At 40.2% G+C, this 13,020-nt stretch overlaps 1 protein-coding gene across 1 annotated transcript in view; it reads left to right on the forward strand.

The window, feature by feature from the left end:
- Positions 1-13,020, forward strand: part of ece2a (endothelin converting enzyme 2a) — a 157,048-nt gene that overhangs the window by 18,976 nt on the left and 125,052 nt on the right. The window lies entirely within an intron of this gene.

The raw sequence follows: 13,020 nt of genomic DNA on the forward strand, positions 1-13,020 counted from the left end.
ATATCAAATTTAAATGTAATGAACATTGGAAATACATTGGTCTGTGTGCATTGCATGAATATAATGTACAAGTTTCACGTTTTGAATGGAATTACTGAAATATTTTCAACCTTTTGATGATATTCTAATTTACTGGCCAGCACCTGTAAATCCACACGTGGGCCCACACAAAGTTGGGTACTGCAATTTTTCTGTTGCAGGCCTGTGCGATGATTGTGAGGCATGCAAAACCTTTCCTTCAGACGCCCTGACAGACTCACAGACCGAGCATCCTCACCCCGAGACACGAAACCCGACGTCCTCAGCAATTTGACACGTGTCCGTGTCCTCCGTCAGAAAACACGAATCCAGACGTCCTCAGCGAACTTCCCCACACCAGCTCCTCTGCCTCTCGTTGCATCTCCTTCTCCAACCAGCTCCCGATCAGTCCTTAATCACAGCGATTAAGTTTGCCTTGGGCCGAAAGTTTCGGAGTCCGTCCTTCTGTCTCCTTTTACTCTGAATCCTGGTGCGCACATGCTGCAGTCTCCACCTTCCCGCCTTCTCTCTCCTTCCTCCTCCCAGCATCCTCTCTCCCTCTTCTCAAACTTTCCAAAAGCTCCCCCTAGTGTTCATAGCTTGCTATTGCTCCTACACAGCTTTCGTTAGTTTAAAATTCAGTCCAAAGTCCTTAGACTAAACAATCAACAAAACAATAATACACACATGAATGGAAACAAACATTTCTCATCAGAGACCTGTTCTTAACTGAAAAATACTCAATGTAAAATGCATAACTTTAGTGGCAACGTTACAGTTAACATTATACATGCACCTCACTGTTCCTGTGGATCCAAAGTAATATCAAACCCGGTTTAAATTGAAGGGTTTTAAGTAAACTGTGTAACCCAGGGGGCTACAACAGAAGTAATAGAACCAAGAGAAAGGCCACGGCCACTTCACATTTGCCCTTCCTTTTAATGATCACAGCCCTTCTTTCCCATGAGGACTTGAGTCAGAGAGGCTTAAATCTGCTCCCCTGGCACCAGATGTTGCTAATCATTTCATTCCTTTAATATTTAAGTCACATTTCTACGTTTGTAAGTTCCAATTCTGTTTTCGTTGTAATTCTCTTTAAAGCAGTAATAATGAAATGTTACTTTTTGTAGGAGAAAAATGGATTGCAGTGATAAAAACGGAGGCTGTAAAGGTTGTTTTGTCTGCAGTGTCCTCTGCGCTCAGCTGAAGGAAAATTACACACTTGTTGTCCTTGCAGAGAAAATTTGTTTCTGCAAACAGGAGATCAGCTGAAAGATCTGCTGCAGGTACTCCTAACATATTGCAACACGTGTGAATGAAGGGCATGGAGTGGGGGTGGGGGCGTCTGAGTGAATGAATGGCTACAAGCTTGAATGAATGAGTGAGTGAGTGAATGAAAGAGGAGCAGAGGAGGTGGATGAAACCCATTCCCCCCCCCACCCTCGTCTCTGCATTGGCTGCTCTTCGTGTTCAGGGAGCCCAGCAGGCGGTAAGCCTACGTGGGCAACCCTCTCTCCAATCAGCCCTCCTTTTCTCCTCCCTCCCCCGTCTCCTACCCTTCTGCTGCTGTAAGGAGTGGTGCAGTTTGTGAATGAGCTTTACAGCCGCAGAATGTGAATTAACAAAGAGAGGGAGTGAGCTGATAAGGGTGCGAGCTGAATTAAATGCAGCAAAGCAGCAGAGTAATTGTGCTGAATGAAAATCCTGCAGTATTCAAGAATGTATTCTGAAGTGGTGTGTTTGTGTGTGTGTGTGTGTATGTGTGTGTGTGTGTTGTCATAAGTATGCGGATCAGGGGTAATGTTTAGAAAGTGGTTTGCCTTTGAGCCAATGGGAATCTCCACTGTCTAATCAACACACAGTCGGTACACACACCCCTCTCTGCAAGCTGCTGCTCCGTGCTTTGAATAATAACGGGGTTACCCGGGCAACCAGGCAAGTATGATCGATGGGCCTGGCCCTGATAAACAGAGCACAGAAGGGTTGCGCTAGTGTGTGTGTGTGTGTTTGTGTCACAAGGTTCCTGATGTTGGAGAGGGAGTTTCTTTGTTCAAGAGCAAGTTGAAGGTGTCATATATAATCCTTTACTACATTTTATTAAATAATGGGAGACCAAACACACACACACACACACACACACACACACACACACACACACACACACACACACACACACACACACACACACACACACACACACACACACACGGTTGGTCTTCTATGTGCGTATCTAATTCATTCTTTTTTAAACCCTTTATAGGGCACTCATTGAACAATTTAATAAATTTTATATTTTTTAATTGAAATTTCCACCACAGGGTGGTATTGTAGTCCATAACCAAAGTGTATTTCTGTTGTTACAATTTTCAAAAATATATATATTTTCATGCAGAAAATCAGAAAAAAACGAAGTGATCAAATATGGACGTTGGCCCTGCTCTGGTAAAAGAAATTCAAAAATAAAACACACGAACAAGTAAAACAAACATGATTTTTGAATAATATAAATAATTATCAGACATTTTAGAACAATCTAGCCACTTTTAGAACATTATATCACTGTTCAAAAATACAGAATATATCACAATTGTTCAAAAATACAGAATATATCACAATTATTAAATAATAGAGTATATTTTATAAAAACAGATAGTTGTGGAATATTTTTGAAAAGTTTTTGAACAATAGATACCATTTCTGATCAATATTCATTATCACTATTTTTATTATTACTGTTACCATGAATATTAAGATTATGTCTAAAAAACAACAGATTTTACCTAAAAATATTCATAATTTATTTTACTTGTTCCGGGCGTATGTTCAAATATAGCAAATTTGATTTTATGCTAAAGCCTGGTTTATGCTTCTCCGTCAGCTCCGCAAGGGACAGACACGCACGGACTGACGGAAGCGTTTTGCTCTTGTACTTCTCCGTCTCCTGGGGAGTGTTGCAAAGCAATTGCCTGACAGGACCACAGAGGGCGTAGCGCTGTTCTGTGGTATCCTGTCATGTATTGGTCCACGATCGTGTGTTTATATTGTGTTTTTTGTGTATATAAGAGACTTTTAACACGGACGTATTTGTCTCTCATTCTCCCACCGCTTCATGCGCTCCCCACCTCTAAACCCACGTTTCCTGTCATTTCCATCCACAAATAAAACGCTTGCTGCGCATCTTTTCACTCCTCCAGTCACGGGAGAATTAAACGTTCATATTTTTAGAGTTTTTTTCGCGAGGTATTCTTCAAGCTTCTCCGTGTCTGCCGCTAGTTATCCTCGGCTCTCTTTGCAATGGCGGCGCTGTAAACAACAGCGGCGTCCTGACCAATCACAAGCTTGCGTAATCCGTCTCGTTCGACAGATGTTTAAAAAAGTGGGCTCGACTCCGTACGTACTTGCGTGCCTGCCGGAGCCCTACGCAAGGACGGATAATGGCGTTGCGTGTCTCCGCACTGACGCAGACGGAGAAGCATAAATCAGGCTTAAATCAGGCTTAAGATTTCACCAACTTTATTGAGATTAACATTTACAACACATATATGCTTATTTTGCACAACTAGTCAGTCTTGTGATGTGAAAGTTTCATAAACCTAGCTTTGTTAGTTTTAGAGATCTGACCGTAAACACGAGAAGAGACCGAGCAGTTTTCTGGCTCTGCAGACACACCAATATTTGGTGCATTATATCCCCGCACTGATTGGTGGAATAGCGCCATGGCGCAAACTGTGACTAGCTTGATCTCTGATGATTGTTTGGGCGAAATCCCGTAATTCTGAGAGTTTGTGAAAAAGGCAAACCGACATCATTTATGATGTGAGTGAATGTGTCTAAATATGGATTTTGGCCCTATAAAGGGTCAAAATGATGTATCTTGAGTGATTCTGAATGCCCTTGATGAGATGTGTGTGTGATCATTCCCACAATCCACCTGTGAGAGGGACACACCATCTGACTCATTCACTTAGAGTGTTAACATGGAGGAAAGGCTGCTACTCAGAGTGTAAATTATACAGCAAATCAAAGAGTATGACTAATAAGTTGAACTGATTAAATGAGAAAGCTTACAATTACTCTGTTTCTGTCAGGCTAAGCTGGGCTTGAAATAAAAACATTAGGTTGGTTAAAGAACAATAAGGGTGTGAAGTGTGGTTTATGTGACTTCATATATTTATCGATGTCAAAGTGATACTGTGCTTATCACAGTGTGGGGCTCTGTCCACAATATCTGCCTATATTTTAAGCCGATTTAGGTTTTTTACATTTTGGGAAATGTACTTTATAATGACAAAAATGCTGGAGTCCACTAAACAGTGACAAAAAATGTTTTGTTTGCTAAAACTCATATTTTAGTCTGATAAAAGTAAAAATTTCATCCCTGTAATCTAAATTTAGTGAGGACAATCTCAGGTTTGAGCTAGAAAAACAGAAAAACAAGTAAAAGCAGCTCAGTTGTTGTTAAAACACAAAGTAATAAAGTTTTGTAACATGATAAAGCATTTATTTTGTAGTACTTATGATTATTATGATACCTCCTTCTGTCATTGTGCATATCGTGTTTCAGTTCCATCTGCTTCACTCCCGCCAGCCTCTGTTTACTGCTTGTGTTGCTATAAGCTAACGGGTTAGCCGAGCAATGCTTGCGTTCCGGCAGTGACGACACCGCGGAAGCGGTGTTCTGACATGGCCGTCGTTACAAAGCAACACTCGCCACACCATAAAAGAGGACAGTCTGTACCAAATAAGCTGTGCTGCAGCGTTGTTGTGCATTCCTTCAGCCATTGTGTACATCCTGTTTTAGTTCTGTCTGCTTCACTCCCGCCAGCCTCTGTTTACTGCTTGTGTTGCTATGAGCTAACCAGAAGAATTCCGCCATGAAAAGGGGCATGTCGCCACCTACTGTACCGGAGTGGAATTAACTTTATTTGAAAGGCCAGTTTTCTAATGCACATGTAAACTAGGATAAAGACTCCCAGCTTATTACAATAAGATTGATTTGGATCAAGTTAGATGTCGGTTTCTTTGTCCCTCTTTAGTTTTTTTTTGAAAGGATAAAACTAAAAGCCTCTCCAGATGGCTGAGAAGAAAATCTGTTTCAAAAGCCCTTTTTACAAGACACACAGTGCCGGCAAATCTGGGCAAATTACCGTATTATAAAATACGGTGTGTTTTATAAGATGGTAGTAAGAGTAGATTCATCCTTTTGTTAAGTGGTGGCAGATATTACAGTTTGACAGACCAGTGTGTGTTTCTGGTGTGTGTACAGTGTACTAAAGAATTCAAACATGGAGCCCTCCCCCTTTCATGTGCTGCCGCAATTCTTCACTGACACCAACACAACAGTTCACACCCCACTGGCTGTGCAGCACCATCTTTTGAGTAAACTGGATGAGTATTTGTGATCAGCAATCATAAAATCTTCCTCCATTCACTGCTCTTTCCTGACTCACATTAGCCTCCCTCCCCACTTCTGTTCAATCCTTCTTCAGTGGAGCAGTAGGAAGGAAGAGAGGCTGCCGAGAAGTACATGCACAGCCAGAAACACTTCTCAAGAACTGATCTGTCATCGCAAAAGCCTGCTGTGCTTTGTTCACTAAGACATCTAGTGACATCAGCCCCAAAAAGGGTCATCAGCGTAGGGATGGGTACCTTTGACATTTGAATCGATCCGGTACTAATTCCCGGTACCTACGAGTCGATACCGGTACTTAACGGTACCAATTTTCGATACTTTTGAGTGTTTATTATTTTAATTCTCTTTTATAATTAAATATATATTTTTCTCAATATATAACCATATTTGATAAATATCACGATAAATAACATACAAGTTTGTATTTTAACATCGTCCTTGTAGTTTTATAAGCTGATAGTTAAACTGAAGCAAACATCTTTACTGTGAACTAAATTTACTGTGTTTCTTCATTCCTTTTGCCGTCCTTTTTCATTTGATTTTTCCTACTGGGAAGTTAGAATTTCCGAGGAGAAAGCGAACGCACCATTAGCTGATAACAATGGTGGCAATGGAAGCTAACATATCAAGCTAACGTTATCTTTAACAGTTTATTTAGCTGCTGGAGCAGATTAAAACGATGATGCCTCAAACTTAGATCGTTGTCACTGGTTTTACCTTCACCCAATCACCCGTCGCATTTAGTAAAGTAAAGCCAAACTTTAGAGCGCGTTCATGTTCTTCTAGTCGGAAATTCGGAGTTCCGAGGAGAAAGCGAACGCACCATTAGCGAAACGGAAGCTAACAAATCAAGGTAACGTTATCTTAAACATTTTATTTACCTACTGGAGCAGATTAAGATGAGGATGTCTCACTTAGATCGTTGTCTGTCGCTAGTTTCATCACCCAGTTACCCATCACATTTAGTGAAGTGGACCCAAGCTTTAGCGTGCGTTCTTTCTACCATGCTTGCTCTGTTTACAACGGGCTCGCAGGGACCGGCGACATAACGCTCTTGCGCATGCGCAACTGTCTTGGCAGTACCGAAACGAGGCACCGTTTGAAATGACGTGAATCGGTGTTCGGTCGGTTCTATGGAATTCGGTCGGTACCTTAAAAAGTACCGAATTCGGTACTCATCCCTACATCAGCGTGCTCTCCCATCATCGGGGCCTAAAGATGAGCTGTCCTGGTTGTAACAATCGCTGTGCATCCTGGCACAAGTCTCCTCTGTCCGACCATAAATGTCTGGAAAAATCTACACTAAAGAAAAAAAAATGTTTTAGAGAAAATCTACTTAATTTGGATCAAATTAACATGTTACATGTAGCGTTTTAGCACATCCATCCTTTGAAGCAACAATGATTAATGAGTCTGTGGTGTTTGAATATTTAGTCACCAGCATCTCAAGAGAAAGAGTGATCTACACCAGTGACACCTTCCCCCGTTGGTAACGTCTAGTCATATGGCTCTGACAGCAGGCATTACTCCAACACACGTCAACACAGCCTCGTTAATTCACCTCTGCAGCTGTATATTTACAGTAATAGTAGATAGTAGCAGGGTATTTTATTTGAATGAGAGTAAAATGGTTTCCTTTTTTCTGCAGTGAGAAATGTCTGAGCTGTGAACACATCAGTGACGTCATTACCTTATTATCCCATAGCTCAGAGCAGGGAAAACCCTGTCAGCAAGGTAAGAACGCTGCATGTGCGTCAGCGATGTCTCAATTCACTTAGTTATCACCAGTGACGCATCTTTGCTTCAAGCCACCTGTGATAATGTAGAAGTACACACTTCCATCAACTGTGAGTGAACTTTGTGTTGTGTATTAGAGTCTGTGCATGAATTTTGTAACAACTGCTATGCAAAGCAGCAGGTTGTTTCTTATTTCTTTCTCCTCCACATGTAACAAGAAGGGATGGGAGGGAGACAAAACATTTTCTAAGCAGCAATTTATTGATAAATATGTTTAGTGAAGGTGAGAAAAGTATCTTATGTGGAGTCTGCTTGAGACTTACTTTTCATCATCCAGCGGCAATGATATTCTTGTTCACGCTGAAGGACTATTGCAGAATAGTAGATCCATCTAAAGTAAGTGTGTGTGTGTGCGATTTTCATTAGAGGAGTCCTGACTTTGTGTAGCGCTGTCCCCAGCACTCTTAGATAACATTGCTTGTAATGCTGCAGGCACAGGCTCCTGCACCTCTGAATCTTAACGTCCATCCATCTTGCAGCCTGTGGATCTGTGTGTGACTTTTTGGCTTGACATAGGTTCACCAACGCAATTAGCCTCTGAGCTGTCAGATTTAGTCTCTGAAAAGCTTTTATTTCTTTGAAAGTCTTCTTTGTTTTGTTTGTGCTTCAGTAAGATTTATTGTTCTAAGTGTCTGCAGATCTTCTCTGTGCATCTCCCACTGCTGATATATCATGCAGAACAGAGTAAGTTTGGCTCGGTCGTGATATCGTTATGTAACATTACATTTGCCTCTGCCGTCTTCCTGGATTCAAAGGCACACACACACACACACACACACACACACACACACACACACACACACACACACACACACACACACACACACACACACACACACACACACACACACACACATGCACACACACACACACATGCATATATACGTTTTCACACACACCGGATAAGATTTGCAGTTCTGTGTAATAAAAAAAGGGTTAAATTGCCTAAAAATTTTTAGTGCCCTCTGTGTTTTCAAGGAAAATGTAAAACTTGAAAAACATGTATGAAAATCTATGCAGTGAGCTGGCATCTACTTCATCTTTTCCAGATTAGGCAAAATATGCACTGTCATAGTCGATAATTTATCATTTTAAAGCCATACTATGCAACTTTTCATATTTTTAAATCATTTTCTTGAGCCACTATGTGATAAAATGACCCTTTACAGGGTTAATGAAATGTCACTCAGACCCACAGAGCGCCCTGTGGCCAGAATACAGCATTCACAACTTCAGTGTGGCAGGCTGCCACTTGTTGGACTTAGAAAAAAATTAGCTGACATACCTGGCACTGCAGTCTGCTTTCAGCACGTTTCCTGCATGTTTTAGATCATGAACACAGATTAGTTTGATTTAGTGATGAATCACTCCTGTAGACACTACGGAAGGTTGGGAGATGTTTCAGCTCTTAGATCAAGGTGTTACAGCAATGAGAAAAGTTTTGTTTTAATTTTACCACAGATTTAATAACAGACACTAGGGGATGCGAAAAGTGCCAATCACACCTTTAAAAAATGAGCAAAGATTGTCAGACACATCAAAGGGTTTCTTTTGCTGTTTCCATCCAGCCCATGTTGTATATTTTAATGTAAGAACCAACAACGAAATGAATCCTTGTAATATATTTGGTGTTTGAAATGGCTGTACAGGCAAAATTGCTTCATATATCTCTTTTAGGGAAGTTAGAGCATTTTTTTCAAGAAGAGCATTTTTTATAGCAAAGTTTTATGCTGGTTTATTATATTTTATTCTACTTTATTCTATTTTTTAATTATATTATTCATGTTATATGTAGCACGTTAGTACCGAAGCAAGTTCCTAGTTTGTGAATCGTTTGTTCACTAACAATGGCAATAAACCTTTTCTGATTCTGATTCTGATTCTGGTTATATTATTCAATCTAACAGTTCTTTTTGCACACAGAGAAAACCAAGCTCAGACAAGCCCACTTTTTATTATTTTTTTAGCATCTGCAGTTTGGCTATAACTTGTTCAAACTCAATTTATCTTTCAGGCCCAGTCTTGTTTCAAATCAACACATCACACCATACAATCTACACCCTATCCACCACACCAGTGTCCAGAACATTTTGACTTCAGTGCATTACTGTTGGTCTCTCAATAGATGTTAGGCTTGCAGTTTATTTTTTTTAATGAATCATATTTAACTCTTTTTCTTATTATGATATTGTTAACGTGGGCCACAGCCGAATTACAGTTGTGGTCAGAAGTTTACATACACTTGTAAAAAATATAATATAATGGCTCTACTGAGTGTCCCATTATTTCTAAAACTCTGATTTTTCTCTGATAGAGTGATTGGAACAGATACTTCTTTGTCACAAAAACATTCATGAAGTTTGGTTCTTTAATGTCTTTATTATGGGTTAACAGAGAAAAGTGATCACATTTGCTGGGTCACAAATATACATACAGCAACATGAACTAGCAATTTTGGTGACTTAGAAATGTGTCAGTGAACTGAGCTTCATAGCATGGCCTCTTAACTTCTTGTAAGTGATTATGAGTGACTACAGTTGGTGACTTCTCTTAGGCCAGGTAAATAGGGCTCATTGGATACAAACGCCCACAAACGCTACAATGGGAAAGTCAAAGGAGCTCAGCATGGATCTGAAAAAGCGAATTATTGACTTGAACAAGTCAGGAAAGTCACTTGGGGCCATTTCAAAGCAGCTGCAGGTCCCAAGAGCAACAGTGCAAACAATTGTTTGTAAGTATAAGGTGCATGGCACTGTTTCATCACTGCCAAGATCAGGAAGAAAACGCAAGCTATCACCTGCTGCTGAGAGAAAATTGGTCAGGAGGGTAAAGAGTGAACCAAGAATCACCAAAAAGCAGATCTGCCAAGAATTAGAAGCTGCTGGAACACAGGTGTCATTGTCCACAGTCAAACGTGTTTTGCATCCATGGACTGAGAGGCTGCCGTGCAAGAAGGAAGCCCTTGCTCCAAAAGCGGCACCTTAAGGCCCGACTGAAGTTTGCTGCTGATCACATGGACAAAGATAAGACCTTCTGGAGGAAAGTTCTGTGGTCAGACGAAACAAAAATCGAGCTTTTTGGCCACAATGCCCAGCAATATGTTTGGAGGAGAAAAGGTGAGGCCTTTAACCCCAAGAACACCATGCCTACAGTCAAGCATGGTGGTGGGAATATTATGCTGTGGGGCTGTTTTGCTGCCAATGGAACTGGTGCTTTACAGAGAGTAAATGGGATAATGAAGAAGGAGGATTACCTTCACATTCTTCAACATAACCTAAAATCATCAGCACAAAGGTTGGGTCTTGGGCGCAGTTGGGTGTTCCAACAGGACAATGACCCCAAACACACATCAAAAGTGGTAAAGGAATGGCTAAATCAGGCTAGAATAAGGGTTTTAGAATGGCCTTCCCAAAGTCCTGACTTAAACCCCATTGAAAACATGTGGACAATGCTGAAGAAACAAGTCCATGTCAGAAAGCCATCAAATTTAACTGAACTTCACCAATTCTGTCAAGAGGAGTGGTCAAAGATTCAACCAGAAGCTTGCCAGAAGCTTGTGGATGGCTACCAAAAGCGCCTAATTGAAGTGAAAATGGCTAAGGGACATGTAACCAGGTATTAGCACTGCTGTATGTATATTTGTGACCCAGCAAATGTGATCACTTTTCTCTGTTAACCCATAATAAAGACATTAAAGAACCAAACTTCATGAATGTTTTTTGTGACAAAGAAGTATCTGTTCCAATCACTCTATCAGAGAAAAATCAGAGTTTTAGAAATAACGTGACACTCAGTAGAGCCATTATATTGTATTTTTTACAAGTGTATGTAAACCTCTGACCACAACTGTATTACCTAACTGGATAAAAATACCAATCCAAGTAAGTTATTGTTTTTTTTTAATGAAGAAAACCAACAACAGACCAACTGCTGGTTTAAATGCTCTAGTGCCAGTGCAGAACATTCATGTCCACACCAGAGTCAGCGAGTATCCAAAAATAAACTTCTTACTCGAACAAAAACCCCTGGAACACAAAACCACTAATTACAAAGTTCGACTAACAAGTCACAAGAACAAAACAAGTATTACAATATCTGTGATATCTTCTAATTTTAGCCCTCTGCAGTGGTGCTTTAGGGGAGTGAACAGTGCACCGCTCGCGCACATCTTTCCGTTTTTCTTGCAGCTCAGGAGCCTGTGGGTGCAGTGTGTGCCACTCATTCCGGCTAATCCAAGAAGGAGCCGGCTCTGAGAGCCGTTTCGCTCACAACTGACACATCACTACATCATTCCCTTTTCCTGATGTCCGGAAGGGCCGTCCAGAGCGCAGGCAGAGTGTTTTGCTAACCTGCAGGAAATATTGACGACAGTTATCCAGAAAGTAGCTAAAGGTCACCAGAAATGTTTCTAGGTTGTTTGCTATGCACTTTATGGAAAATTAGTCAAAGAAGGGGATCTGAAAAGTTGTTAGAAATAGCGACAAAGTTGCTAAAAGTTGGCAACTCTTTTGGGAGGTGTGCTTGATTTGCAACTCGGAATAAACCACGAGGGAGGAGCAAATAATCGGCTTGTTTTATTTTTTATAATCATTCAAAACTCAGATCATAATTGTTATTAAAATTCGATTAATTGAGCAGCCCTAGCTGTGGCCATGTGTGCACGACTGTGGGGGAGAGGGAGACAATGACATGGCAGCAAGGAAAGATGCATTTTTGATGCGTGTGGGCTACCGTAGCTGCAATAACTGTTTAGTACTGATTGGTGCTAAAGAGTAAACTTTTTACACACTATACCGTTAACGTTTTTTCTTCATTTTCTTAACGCTCCAAAACAAAACTTAGAAAAAAAGAGATTTTCGAAAAGCTGGATTAGCCTAAAGTAAAAAAATCAAGGTAGTGTTTGCATTTTAGGAATTCTTGAAACTGCAGGGACTTTCAGTCACTGGAAAAATGTTTCATAGTATGTACATGCAACACACTTGATTAACACATTTTACTGAAATCTTCAAGGATATAAAGAAACAAAGCAAAACCACCACTACTGAATAAATTTGTCAGTCTGTTGCCATGGCTACTTTCCTCCCAAGACAATATTTATTTAGAACACATTGTTATGCATTCATTTCATTGTTAGGCTGTTTTGAAAAGCCAGTGTTCTTGTTACTGTTTGTGCAAGAGCCTAATGAGTGGGAGAGCCAACAAAGATCGCAGCTGTCAAATAACTGATATCACTGATATATTGAATGTGCATCACTTTATCAGATACAGAGTATATTGGCCTTCATTTGATTGTTGACTGGCTGTCTTATTCATTCACTAAATACATCTGTCAACTTGTTTTCCTGTGCAGCATACGGTAGCAGTCATGAATTTAGAAAACATTGCTATTTTATGATTTTATGTTTTTATCGTGCTTTTATGCCCATGTATTGAGAATGTTTTTCTTTTAATGATGTTGTTCAGCACCTTGGGCTTCGGATAATGTTGTAGAAGGTGCTATACAAATAAAATTTGATTGATTGATTGATTGAATAATAATCTAATTATAAGCATTTTAAAATTTGATATAACAAGTAATTTTTAGAGATTGATTTGGAAATAACCCAAAATGGTAACGTAGGTAAAATAAATGGTAAAAATGTCCTGTATTTGAAATAGCATCTTTAAGAGTCCTACAAACCCCCCAAGGTGCTTTACAACACAATCCAGTCACACACACACACACACACACACACACACACACACACACACACTGACACCATGGTGGTGATGAGCTACAATGTGGCCACAGC

This window comes from Nothobranchius furzeri, chromosome 11 (genome assembly GCF_043380555.1).
Source record: "Nothobranchius furzeri strain GRZ-AD chromosome 11, NfurGRZ-RIMD1, whole genome shotgun sequence".
Lineage (NCBI taxonomy): Eukaryota > Metazoa > Chordata > Actinopteri > Cyprinodontiformes > Nothobranchiidae > Nothobranchius > Nothobranchius furzeri.